The following is a 14,185-nucleotide window of genomic DNA, read 5'->3' on the forward strand; positions in this document are numbered from 1 at the left end:
TTTCTTCCTTCCTGTTCTGATTTCATGTGGATTGAGCAATCATGATGAAAGAGTGGTAGGTAAATGTTTACAGAAAAAATTCAGCTTTGTATGGTGTCAGGTTCTGTTATGAGAAACAAAGTTTTGCAGGTTTCTACTTAAAATCATAACTAAGGAACGTTGGCATGCCAAGTCTGGGCAGCTGCATAAGGTCCTCTGTCAGAAACGTCAATCAGCTGTCATCCCAGATGCATATGGCCCACTTGACATGCTGATGTGGCCAGCGTGAAAAAATCAGATTTTTCAGAAATGAGCCTTTAACGTTAGTTTATTCTCAGGAAGAATAAATTCCTGGGCCTCATGGTTGCAGAGAGTGCCTTTCACATGTGGTCTAAGAGTAAAGGATGTCTCCTAGAGCAAGCTCCCTCCTCTGCTCCTTGGAGGGCCCAAAACTGATGACTATACTTTAAACTGAATTTTAAAAATTTTAAAAATCAGTAAGATTTGTATGCCTGTCTCATTGCCGTGTCGGTGCTAATTCTGTATTTGTTGGTTAAGGAGCTTAGGAAGACTATGTATGCCAGGGGCGGGGGTGCTGGTGGGGCTTGCAGCCATGAACGTGTAGCAGAGAGTTATTGTGTCCTTTTCTGCTCTTTGTCTTTCATTTCTATGTAGCTTTTTTTATTGAGCTGGCATTGTGCACCATCATGGGGCGGTGAGGGGATCTGAGTCCATCTTCAGCCACGCATTTGGTAGCTGAAGACAGCAATCCCCCATGAGGCTTCTTGACCTCAGGCTGCATAAAACCTACCTCCAGGTCCCCAGTGGCCTTGGTGGCCCTGTGGCGGGCTTGTGCTCTCACCTCTATGTAATAGTCCCAGCGAAGTCGGGCACTCTCCTCCCCTCTCCCTTGGGAGTCCATTCAGAAGAGAAACCATCTCTGGAGTATCCGGGGCTAGGGAGGGGGACAGTGCAGGACTGGGAAGGAAGACTCAAGCAACACTTGAAACTCCAGTTCTTTTAGTGATGACTGGAAAACGTGTGCAGGCCTGCTGAGCTAATACCTCTCTTGTGTGCCCTGCTATCTTTGTTGGAGGTCAGTCAACCTCCATAGGTTCAAACTCATCTTCTGGAAGGGTCCACCTCCATTGGCTTCCCTTCATCTTTCACATGACAACCACCACATCATTTAGCCCATTCTTCAGGCTTTGTGACACACCGCTTGGTGTTTGAGCACACCCGATGCACCATCCCTGCCTATTCTTCCTTGCTCCAGGTCTTCTTGGCACTCCAGGAGCAAGAGACTTGATGAGTTACAGGCCAGCCCACAAAAAATTTGCAAGAGAGTGAGGCAGAAAACATTACTTTAGATCAGTAGATGACAGTAGATCAGTAGATCAGTAGATGATGTGTTTTGTGCAACTAATTAATTATCGAGTAAATAAGAATTGAGTATAGGCACAGTCTGCCTCATCTGCTCTGATGTTCCCCCCCAGCAAAAATGACCGCGAGGCAGGAAGGGATCTAGGTAGTTGCTGGAACGATTTGGGAAATACCCAACTGTTCTTCCAGAAGAGAGAGTGCATGAGGGACTGAGTAAAGCAAGGAGAACGAAGCACTTAGCTTGACAACTGCATTTAGTTGCCATTCTGCACGGTCCCAAGTGCAAAGATAAGAAACCACTGTTTTTCAAGACATTGCTGACAGCTCTTGCCAGGAAGGGCTGGACTGACTTTTTACTGGCACCTTAGTGTTTTTGATCAATAGCTTCACAAATGGAGGGAGTTAATAATCTGCCATCTCATTATTTTTTTAAAGTGCTTTATTTTGATTTTTTTTTTGTCTTATTAATAAAAAGGGTAGTATAAATGCTCAAGGATTAAAGTAACCTTCTCAGCCCAACAATTTGGATTTATGTCACTTCAAAAGCAGTTTCCTTTGAGGAACATGAACACTGGATTAAAGCTTTATTCCAGACTGGTAATTAAAAGTCTAAATCCCATATACAGCATTACAGCTGTAATGTGACTGGAAGAGGATTGCTTATTAGAGCCCATAGGGATTTCTAATATAGCTTTGGGAACTGATAGCCACCCATCTCGTTGTGAATCCTATTACAGCAGACACCAAACCACACAGCATTGTGTTACGGCTCTCCATTGGCATGATTTTGATCAGCTGCCACCTTGCACAGAGGAACTGCGGATTCACACTTTTCCCCTGCCAGACAAATGCTCATGTGGATGCAGCTGTGTAAGCCCAAAAGACATCCCCATCTGCTACAGAGCCATTATTCCTGCCTGTAGATCAGGTTCATCACATGCATTTAGTGGAAGAAAACCACACCATGGCTCATGATGGCCCCTGGAGTGGGGTCGAATTACCTGACTCCTCATCTTCCAGCACAGGCCACCAAGGAAAGCTAACTACCAACAGGCTCTTGCTGGTGGCTAGTGCCTAGGAGGCAAGGAAAAGCTGCTTCTCTTCCATTTTCTTGCTTAAACATCTCAGGAGTTCACTGGGTGTGATTTATGAAGCTAGGTTTCCTGCAGTTTGCAGAAATGCTGTATCAGAGTCTTATCCACCTCTGGTTTGTAATAATCCCATTAAAGCTATAGAAGCTTTAAGTACATATTGTGCTTGCCTAGATATTGATGAGTCTACCAGCAACGATTCTTATGTCATACAAGGTCCAGTTTTAGGGCACAAATACAGCTTGACCCTGAGAGCTGGGACCAGCCGGTATGTTTATATAAAGTGGCAAGGCACCTTTGTATGAAAGAAAACAGAATAATCAGCAAAACAGAAAAAACTGACAACAAAAACATTGTAAGCCCTGGGTAAATGCCTTCCACCACTGCATCACCATCCCTTTGAGAACAAGTAATTTTTACCTATTCCCTTCTGAGTGGACTCAGGCCCCACCACTTCCTACCTTTTCCTTCTGCTATAATTAACAGCCATTCCCCATCTGCCTCCCTGGGCTAACAGTCTGTAAAGGCCGGCTGACATCCTCCACAAAGGCAGGCTTTGCCTAAACTGGATTTTTATTTGCTAGATGTGGAAATAACTAGCTGCACAAAACACAGGAGCATGTGATCCACTGATCCCAGAATCATCTAGGTTGGAAAAGACCTTGAAGATCATCTAGTCCAACCATTAACCTAACACTGACAGTTCCCAACTACACCATATCCCTAAGTGCTATGTCGACCCGACTCTTAAACACCTCCAGGGATGGGGACTCCACCACCTCCCTGGGCAGCCCATTCCAACGCCTAACAACCCGTTCTATAAAGAAATGCTTCCTAATATCCAGTCTAAACCTTCCCTGGGACAACTTGAGGCCATTCCCTCTTGTCCTATCGCTTGTTACTTTGTTAAAGAGACTCATCCCCAGCTCCCTGCTACCTCCTTTCAGGTAGTTGTAGAGGGTGATGAGGTCTCCCCTCAGCCTCCTCTTCTCCAGACTAAACAAACCCAGTTCCCTCAGCCGCTCCTCGTACGACATGTGCTCCAGACCCTTCACCAGCTTCGTTGTCCTTCTTTGGACGCACTCAAATAATTCAATGTCCTTTTTGTAGTGAGGGGCCCAAAACTGAACGCAGGAATCGAGGTGTGGCCTCACCAGTGCCGAGTACAGGGGTAAGATCACTTCCCTGTCCCTGCTGGCCACGCTATTTCTGATACAGGCCTGGATGCCATTGGCCTTCTTGGCCACCTGGGCACACTGCTGGCTCATGTTCAGCCGGCTGTCAATCAACACCCCCAGGTCCCTCTCTGACTGGCAGCTCTCCAGCCACTCCTCCCCAAGCCTGTAGCGCTGCTGGGGGTTGTTGTGGCCCAAGTGCAGCACGCGGCATTTGGCCTTATTGAAACTCACACAGTTGGCCTTAGCCCATCGCTCCAGCCTGTCCAGATCTCTCTGCAGAGCCTCCCTACCCTCAAGCAGATCAACACTCCCACCCAACTTGGTGTCATCTGCAAACTTACTGAGGGTGCACTCGATCCCCTCATCTAGATCATCAATAAAGATGTTAAACAGGAGTGGCCCCAAAACCGAGCCCTGGGGGACACCACTCATGACTGGCTGCCAACTGAATTTAACTCCATTCACCAATGCAATTTTTTAAAAATCAAGATGTGTGCTTTCACTTGTGATGTTGGTGCCACACATCGCTGCAGTATGTGAGTATGAATGTTCTGAAATGGATTTTTCTAGTTTAAGTCTGGTTTTGTCAGCTCCAGTGTTGAGAATTTTATGGGTTTGGTGTGTCTGTAGGCATTGGATTTTCAAGGCAGCTTAACTTCAGTGATTACAGTTGACCATATTTTCAAAGAATGTAAATAATCTTTTTTACAGAAAGTACAGTTACCTTGCTGGAAAAAATGATTTGGATACAATAAAAATGGTCATTTGAGAATATGTCACCAGTTTCCTTATTTTCCATGTTACTTAGAGCAATTAGGCACCCAGACATTTCTGTAAGAGCTTTAGTCGCTTTCAAGCCAGGGTTTATCTGCATGAAAGCTGCTCTGTGTCAACTTGAACTGATTCAGATTAGACTCTGCCTTGCAAAAGGAGACAGGGCTACAGTCTGACAAGGCTGGGACAGGATGGCTGTTAGGATGGTGCTCTGTGCCAGTATATCTGAAATAAATCTGTAAGTGTTTTGGCTGGCATGGGGATGCTATTTGGGGCTATTGCTGCCCTTTGATTTTTGTGTTTTTAACGTGGATAGTCAGTGAGCTTGTAACAAAAGCCAAATCTGAGTGCTCTCAAGCTCTGTTCTCAAATATAGAAATCCATCGTATAAAGAAATAGCCTTATCCCCTCTCTGTTTCTGTGTTATTTATTGCTCCTTGTGCCCTCAATTCCCCGAGATACTGAACATATCTCATGCACAAAACGATAGCCTTCCATGAACTTGCAGAAATGGAAACACATTGTGTAGCAAGCGAGTACATTGCTGTGGCAGGTGAACAGAAAACTTAAGGAATGGCATTTTGGGCTGCTGTTGTGTTACTGTACTGAGTTTTTTGCCAATTTGAGATTTTTAGGGAATAAATTGCTGAAATTTCAGTCGCAATGTTATAAGGAGTTTGAAACATTTGGAGCCATCAGAACTGCTTCTGTCCTGAACAATTACAACAGAAAGCTCTAGTTATTGTGCCTGGCATCTGTTGTGCAAAGTGGATGTCATAGGCGCTAGGTCTGCATTTTGGCACTTGTGTTGCAGACAGAGGAGCTGCTTTTGGACTTACTCTGCATTGCCCCCACTCAAGCAGTGTATGTCAGTGGGAGCCCTGCATCCCACTTGGCTCTTGAACGTAGAAAGTGACTTTTCAGTGCTGGTCGCCTCAGGTCTAAAAAGGTCCTTGGGACTTGCCATATGAAATGACTGTAGGAAAAGGTCATGCCAGACTGACGGAGCGACTCTCTCTTATCTTCCTCCTGTGTTTACCAGGTCATTTGAAACCATCTATCTACTACACTGCATTGACTCTTTGCTATTGAGGACCAATAATGTTGTAAGAGCCATACACTGTCTGTGTAGCCTGGCTAATTATAAAAGACAAAACAGGTACCTCGCAAAAGTCATGCACTTTTGGGGGAATAAGCCCAGAAGGTCTTTGTCGATGCTGTAATTTAAAGTCAAGCAGTGGAAGCTGCAATAGCAAAGCACTCGTGTAACTGTTGTGGGCACGATCTGCTAAATCACCCTCAAAAAGGGTTTTTAATTCAAAAGTGAAAATTCTGCACACCCAGATTTGACTCTGATTTCCCTAAAACCTCTTTGTACCCTTCTGGAAATATAGACAGTCCTGAAAATGAGGTCTGATTGCAGTTTTATACTCCTTTCTCTGCTCTCTAAGAATTAAGAAAGACTGTAGCCCGCTGAGTCTGGTGGGACCTGCTGGGTGCCAGCTACTGCATGCTCCTTCTGGATAGGTATCTTGAGCCCAATGGGTTGCTTTGATGCTCTCGGAGACAAAGATACTCTGCACTGTCCCAAAGGTGGGTGGCAGAAGTCACCGCTGTCCATCTGGCTTCCAAGAAGCCAGCTCTGCCCTTCAGGCGGGAAGTCAAGGACTGCGGGAAGTGTTGACTGTTTGATCTGTAATTAAAAGAAAGGTACTTACAAGAACCTATTCATATCCTTTATGATCTCCCTCAGGATCGTTTAACTGACTAATTTGGACAGCCCAGACAACAAATGAGGACTCGGTCTCCTCTCTTTCTACAACTCTGTAAACATAATCCTTGATTGATTGGCCTCTAATATATCAGACTTAAATGAAAAATTAATTAGATTGGCTACAACCCTGAAGTGAGCTCTTCACCACTTTGTTGTTTTGTCCATTTGATCCTTTCTTCTTTGATTTGTGGGCAAAGGAGAAAGGGGAGGGAAAAAAGAGGAGGAGAAAGGTTTGTACTGGATGTCACTTGAAGTCAGACGGGTTTATTGAAAGCTGAGCGCTGCTCAGCCATGAAGCAAAATAAGCAGCAGGTGTGTCCCCCAGCATGTGCCATAGAGGTGGAAAGGTCTAGAGAGAGCAGCTCCTCTCCCCAAAAACTATGCCCTAAGCAAAGCCCCTGCTTTGGTTTTGGCAATCTGGATTTCCCCTGGTGGCGTCCATGGCTTCAGTCTGCTGGTTTGCATGCCCCTTCCCTTCAATTAATTTTTTCTCCCTGAAATTATAGGGCCAGTGCTATGGATCTGCCTTTGAAAAGGCTGATAAAAAGATGTTTTGTTGGAGGTGGCAAGGATCACCATTGCTGATTTTCACAAGTGCTGGAGCCTCTGAGAGCTGGCTGATATGATTTCGGTTTGTCTTGGAAAAATCTTCTGACTATTGAATACTGCATCGTCTAAACACTAGCCTAATGCGTGACAGCCACCGTGCTTGATAATCTCAAAGGGTGAAGTGTAGCTCATGGTGAAAAATAAACTAACTGCTTGCTTGGTTTGTAAAGTATTGTAGGATTTGGAGCAGAGTTAGATGACTTGCTAAATAAATTTTAAAAAAACCCAACAATACACAGTGAAGAGTGGAAACAAAAAATCTGAGCTTGACACATCCAAGGGTGGAGGGCAAGTGAACAGCATATTGTTAATCACAGTCAAATTTTGCCAAAGCCTGAGGCCCAGAAAGGCAGTTGAAAAGTAGCAATATATTAAAAACAAACCAGCCTTATGGCCAGGAGGAAATAATGCGACTCTAAAGTGAGGCACAGTTGAAATGAGAAACTTCGTCTGTTATCTAAAGAGTTATTAAAAGTGAGGGCAGAAATTAAATTGAATCCCAGAGAGCAGTTATATGGGCAGATATATATAAATGGTTGCCTTAGCATGGCTTTATCCTGAAACAGAAAGCATTCGAGCCAGGTTTGAAAAATAAAGCTTTTTTTTTTTCTTTTGTAAGTAATGTAGGAAACCCAGAAGAAAATTCTTATTTGAAAGAAATTACTTTGATATAAACAATGATGGCCTATTTCAGGACAGCTTTTAAATGCAAAATTGAAGTTTTGTCTGCATATGATGTTTCAAGGCCCTGCTGCTTCCAGAAAACTCTTCATCAGCTGCCTGGACACAGGAGACCAATAAGCAACACACCCAGGGTGGAGTCTTGATTTCCTGCTCAGAAAACACTTTCTTTACAAGCTATCCCTCCTGCTTTCTTCATTTTTCAGCCCCAAAGTACTATCCTGAATACCAGTTTGTGTGGTTTTGAGGTAGAAACTATATTGTGTGTTCGTGTGTGCATGCATGGTTTGTGTGTGACAGTTTAAAAAAGGCTTGGTTATTCTGAGTTCACCTGACTGGAGGGGGAACAAACAAAATTCAGATTTTTCCCATTTCCGGGTCAAAGGGGTAAGCCAGGCAGAGTGGGGACTTCTGCCAGGATTTCCACAGTCCATACACTGATTAATTAGGCGGCTGGTGCCAGCTTAGGGGGCTCTACCTCACATCTTGTAATGAAAGCTTTCAAAAGGACCCTCCTTTTTTTTCCTGCCACAAAAGCAGATTTCACAACCGTGGTATTTTTTCACTAAATAAAAGCACAGGTTTTTCTCCAGCTGGAGTGTGGTGCAAGCCAGCCTCACTCACAAGACAAGCTGGAAAATGCTCAAACTTCAAGCAGTGGTAACATGTATGGGGCAGGTCTGCACTCACAGGAAGGGGGGCTACATTAATGTGCACAGGTTGAGTGCCTGTGTATCCAGTAGTTTGCTTCAAATATTTTCTCCTGATTTCCCAGTTTGATTACTGGATTTGAATTGGGAAGGGCTTATGGTGTGGTTTGGAGGGTTAAAGCCTGAGATTTCCAGTCCTAAAAGGAATTTTCCTTACATTGGTGCAGGCTCGTGGTGCTGTGCTTTCATGTGTAATGTAAGCCTTACCTATATTTCACCCAGTTTGGTTACCTTTGAAAAGGATAATTTCTCTTCCTGTTACCCTAGTGAGATTCTTCCTTCCAGTTCTGGTGAAAATAATGTGGCACAGGCTTCTGGACCAATTTTAGTGCTTCTCACCTGGGAATTTTCTGCTCTATGATGCCGTGGTGAATTTTATTTGGACTATTTACAGGTTTCATGTGGGCTCCCCCATTTTATTGTCCTAATGGTGATCTTTGAGAGTTATGAATGAGACTGGAGTGGAAAAAGAGAGTTGTTTTGCCTGAAGCCATTTTCATGTTTGACAAAGATGATGCCTTACCTAAAATGGTACCATATGAATGTACTGCAGCTAGTCACAAGACCAAAAAGAGAATAGATATGGGTATTACTGTGTATTTTCTCATTACAGATTTCAGATTCAAATTGCCTTGACTTTTCTCAAAAATTCTGGTATTTCCAGGGAGGCAGTATCTGAACACCTCTGTGAAATAAATGATAGCAGCCCCTTCTCTGGACGGGAAAGGCCTGCCTGTGGTGAGGATGACAAACCCATGCTGCAGCTGGATCAGGGAGGCAAAATCTGTGCAGGGCATTGGGCACTAGAGATATGATGGCTATGTGCCTGCACTTCCAACCACTGTTGTGTTGGTTGGGATTTTCCAAGGAGCATATGAGTCGTGTGTCTATGACATCTGTCTGCTGAATGCCACTAAGTTATACAGAAGAGCCCTTAATCCTCTCTATGGTTGCAGTAACACTTCCTAAATTTGGCTGTATCACAAGCAAGCAGAGGCAATAGCATTTCTCCTTCTGCTTAAGAGGGTGTACATAAACCATTACATTTTCTTCCCTTTACATCTCTAGTCAGCTTTCCTCCTGAGATCCAAATCGGTTGCTGGCCCAACTATTCAGATATCATTTTATGTTTAATTACAGTAATTTTAGTGATTTTTGCCTAAGAAAACAGCATGGGAGATACTCTTAGGAGCAGTGCAGTGGGCCCAAATAGCAGTGACCATGATTCCTGCTCCCCTGTTGCAGACTGTTTCCACTGCATTGCTGGCTCAGACAGGGAAAGCTGCTATTAAAAAACTCACCCAGTGAATAGTTTAACGCTTTCAATTTTCAGTGAAAACCACCACCATTTTAATTGTATGCAAATGCTCATTTTCTCTAAGCTTTCATTCTCTGCAGGTTGTCTTGGGGGAAAAGTATTTTTCATCATCTCTTATTCTCCTTTTGGGTGCTTGGCCCTATCTCTGAATCAAATACAGGTAGGGAGGAGAAATTGTGATGCAACTTTTAAATAAATACATTTAAGAATCTACCACCAAGTCTTCTTTTAAGTTTTTGGACATTATCAAATGAAACCATGAGCTTCTTTAAAGATTTTTCATTTTATTCCTTTTAAGTTAGAAAATTGCCTTGGAGAGTTTGCTCTGTGCAAATGGAACGGCCCGTTTTGTTTGTTTGTTTTGGTTTGTTTTTTTTCTTTTTAGCAAATGACCTGTTGAAACTTTAACCTGATCAGATCAGTGTCTGAGAAGTCAGGGTGAAATATTATTCCTCTTAAAGTCAATGTCAAAGTCCCTGCTGATTTCAGTTGAGTTATGAAAAATCCTTGTGGAAATTGACACATCACATTAAAGTATTCTCAACTTTTTCCCCCTTTTTTAAAAAGTAATATATCTCATGAGATATACCCTGTGCTTCATCTCTTCTCAAAAAATACAGCTTTCCATGAGACAACCAGATCTGGCCATCCTTTATGCACTACATAGCTGTAAGCTTTTGCATTATTGCATTGAGAGCAATAGGCCGAATCCGATACTTTGAATGAAGTACATGATTAAATTTGGGGTGACAGGGACCACATAAGCAGTTCTATGAACACTCTGTCTTGCAAGTACTTCTATCATTTTTAGCATAACTATTAAACAGTACGAGATGTGGGAACAATTTCTTTGCTGCCATCTCAGAAATATGTTGGCATCAGGAGTGTGTGTTCAAGTAATAATAATCAAAGGGGTGGTTATTCAGCTGATATTCCTGTTAATGTTATTAAACCCATTTCTGAGCTGGCAGTTTATTGCTTGCTGGATGGAGCAAAAGAAGTTGCCACTTCAGCCTTAGAAAGGGCAGACAGAATAGTCCATAGATTTTGCCTAGGGGCACATTAGTGGTGACAATCTTCAACAGGAACATTATTCTTTCCTGTTAGCTCCAACACAGGCAAATATGACTGCCTGCCTGCCTGCTGTGCAGGGCAATACTGTACCTGAAAGACAGGGGAGAAAAGACTAGTAGACTGCTATTTCAGAGCCCTTTGGGTCTTCCGAAGTGCTCAGCATCGAGCAGCTGCCATGCCGAGCACCAGGAACTGTGAGGACCCAGTATCAAGCTACACAAGCTTCAAACGGAGACTGAGCTCACTTAGGAACCTCTCCCTGACTCCTGTGTTGAGCTGGTTTAGAAATCTGCGCTTTTAACCGCAAAACTTCTTGACTTGCACATTGATCTGATTATTTCAAGCCTGTAAATAGCTTTTATGATGCAGCTCAGTTACATTACTTATTCCAGGCTTCCATTTCGCTCCTATCTTAGTTTATTTTATTACAGGGAATGATACAGCCCAGAGGATTTTTCTTCATATCAAAGTTGCCAATACTTTCCTCGTAAAATGTAGTCTATATGTGATGGAAATGGGCTCAGCCTACAAGGGAAATGTTCTGAAGGCAATATCAGCATTATGAATCTCTCATTGGTCTGGAATTGGGTAGGACCCAATCCTACAAACATCCTCATGAATAGTGTACCTCGAGTTACAAAATTCCTTTCAATGTTAATGAAGCTACTTTAATGTAACATGCCTAAGAGTTTTCAGGATGGCTTTTACTTTAGGCTTTTATTCAGCATAGCACTTGAGCGTGTGCTTAAAATGAGGAATAGGCTTGTGTTCAAGATGATGCACATGCTTTTGATTGCCAAACCAGGATGGTTTTTAGTCCCTTTTCTGTGTCAGGGGCCTCGTCCCCAATTCAGGCCAAGTAGCTGGGCTCTTCTGCCTGCCTGGAGAATGCCTAAATTTAATGAGGCTGCTGGGAAGTGGGACTTTAAGCTCAAATTGTAAAAATGAGAATTGCAGCTTGTAATTTGCAATTAACAACTGATGGCAGTTATGAAAATGGAGAAAATAAGTGCATTAATAACTAATTTCATGAGTTTCAGGTCACTTTTTGCAACAGTGCTAAGGGCTGGCTTTAGCAAGCCGTGTTTCTGGTCAGTGCCCGATGTGTTGCTTAAAGTGGATTGTGATTTTCTATCCTGACTTTCCTCACCTTGTTAGCAGAGTGGGGCTGTTTGGAGCCTTATTGTTGAGGACAATTTCTTGAAAGCTCAAGGAACGGAAGAGTTGAATTAGCAGCCTGACCTGCCAGTCAGATACCCTGTGCTTCTTGCAGACTAGTCATGCATATGCGCCCTTAACTGTCTTTGCCTTTACTTGAAAATAAGAAGCTGGGGGTGCCAGTTTTGTAAAATGAAGTAATTTTGCCTTCTAAAGAAGCCAGTAATGAGGGGAGGGAAAGTAATCACTGAGGGTCTGCGAAGGCTTAATGTACAAAATGTTCTGCTTCATTTTGATATCTTACCTGTTTCTAAAATGCTTAAATAATATCTCAAGTAATTTCCAGACAGGATTTTATAAGTTTGAAAGAAGTCAATTGCCTTGACCTACCATTGCTGTTGTTCCTTGCCTGCAACTCTTACAGGAATCTCACTCGGATAATTTTTCAAATTGTTGCCAAGATGCCAAGAAATTAATGTGTTGCTGGGTTATTTTATACCCTGATCACTTGCCCTGTTCTGATAACTTCTGTTCCTGATTCAGAGCAACTATCTTGCGTTTCATCTGAAGAAATTTGATTTTTATTTCTAGTCAGGAAATGGTTTTGAGATATAAAATCTGTTGTCTAGAGTTTGCAGTGGGAGTGGTGCAGAAATGGGAAGCGCTTATTTTGAGGAATGCTAGCAGATGTTTTCTCTCCAACAAGCTACTTTGGGGCCCGTATGCTGGAAAACAATGCCATTGGTAATACCAGCTTTGTCCTGTCACCTGTTTGACTCTGATATGTTGCAGGCTGCCATCAGATAATACTGTGTCCCTCCATTCTTGGTCCTGTTTTTTCTCAGCTTGGATTAAAGCAGTGTAGCCATTTCACGGGGTTTGGTCCTAGATCCTTGTCCCATGTGACAGTCAGAGATGATCTGATGCATCTGGGAAATGGGATGGAAACGCTGGGCTTGCTCCATGCCCTGCTTGCTGAGCGTGCTGGCACAGCGACAAAGGTGAGGCTGCTTTTCTGTGGGTCTCTGCTGAAACCTGCTGTGTGCCATGCTCAGCCCATGTGTGCGAGAGGACAAGGGTGGGAGCACATGGCACCTTGCATGGAAGCCTGCTCCGATTAAGGCAGAAGCAGTGCCAGCAGGTTGGGACGCCCAAAATATGGGCGAGGGGAAAGCAGCCAGTGCGAGCTGGGTGCCAGCTTACTGACTTACCTAGAAGGACTAACAGATCAAAATAAATGCAAATCCTGAGTGTAATCACTGACCCGATATGTCATGCTTACTTAGTGGATAGGAAGAAGAGAATATAGCACTAACGACAACTGTGATGCAGTCATTGAGTACTTCAGCTTGAGAGATTTTTCCAGTGGTAATTAACATATTTAACTTATTTCTAAAGATTTACAAACATTAAATGCCACTAAGCATTCCATGCCATGAATGTCAAAGAAGCTGATATAACTTTGGAAGCATATATTTCATCCATCATAACACTCTTGTCACTTAAATGGCACTCAATCCACTTAAAATTACAGCGATTATAGAAGAACATCAAGTTTCATCAGCAGTGATTACGCTGTGATTATCACACACGCGCTTCTCAAGGCTCCTTTTGCTCTTATGCAACTGCCAGTTTGCAAATACGTGTTGTGGAAGAGTGTTTGGGGCTTGGTAGATAAATCTTGGCGTTTCCATCCCATCAGAGCCAGTCTTTTCAGCATGTTAATTTGTACCTTGGGCAGAGAAATTTAACTCTTAAGAGTGATTTGGAGCAGGAAGGAAGTTAAAATCTCAGTGAAGGCCTTCTCCTGCATCTGCAGAGGACCACACTGGTTTAACTGTTGGGAGGTTCTGGTTAGCCACTTTAGAGTCTTTTCATTAGAGGTAGTGAGTCTTCCTTTCATTAGAGATAGTGAATCACCTTTTCCAGGCAAGGGATGGAGATCTGCGTAATCTTCTCTTGGTAGAAAAGTGGGAGGGAATCTGTTCATTCCCTTGTTTACATCCTTCTTATATGCCTGACTTAACTGAAATACAGGCTCTGTATTTCCCTGGGAGGAGAAGAGCAAGGAGAGATGAAAATGGAAAGCCCAATCCAGGCCCAAGTTACCATCAATGAAAAATTCCTACTGGTGCTACAGATCTTTAGATGGCAAGAGAAGGTGTAGGAATTGGGGAGGAGGGGGTTGGGGAAAGAGTTCAAATTGGTCTAAATATGTTTCCCATTAAATCAGTAATAAGACACAGGTAATAAGGCACAGGAGAAAATATGCTGGGTTTTTTTTTATTTTATTTTATTTATTTATATTATTGTGGCTTCAGAATCCAAATTTCCAAAAGGACTCAGCTCCCTGCAATTCCTCCTGAGAAGAGCAGCTAAGCTCTGTTGAAAGCATGAATTTCGTACAGCATCCATGTCGGACATATACTCCCTTCACGTCTGTTCTTTGTGTTTGC

Source organism: Strix uralensis, chromosome 4 (assembly GCF_047716275.1).
Source record: "Strix uralensis isolate ZFMK-TIS-50842 chromosome 4, bStrUra1, whole genome shotgun sequence".
NCBI lineage: Eukaryota > Metazoa > Chordata > Aves > Strigiformes > Strigidae > Strix > Strix uralensis.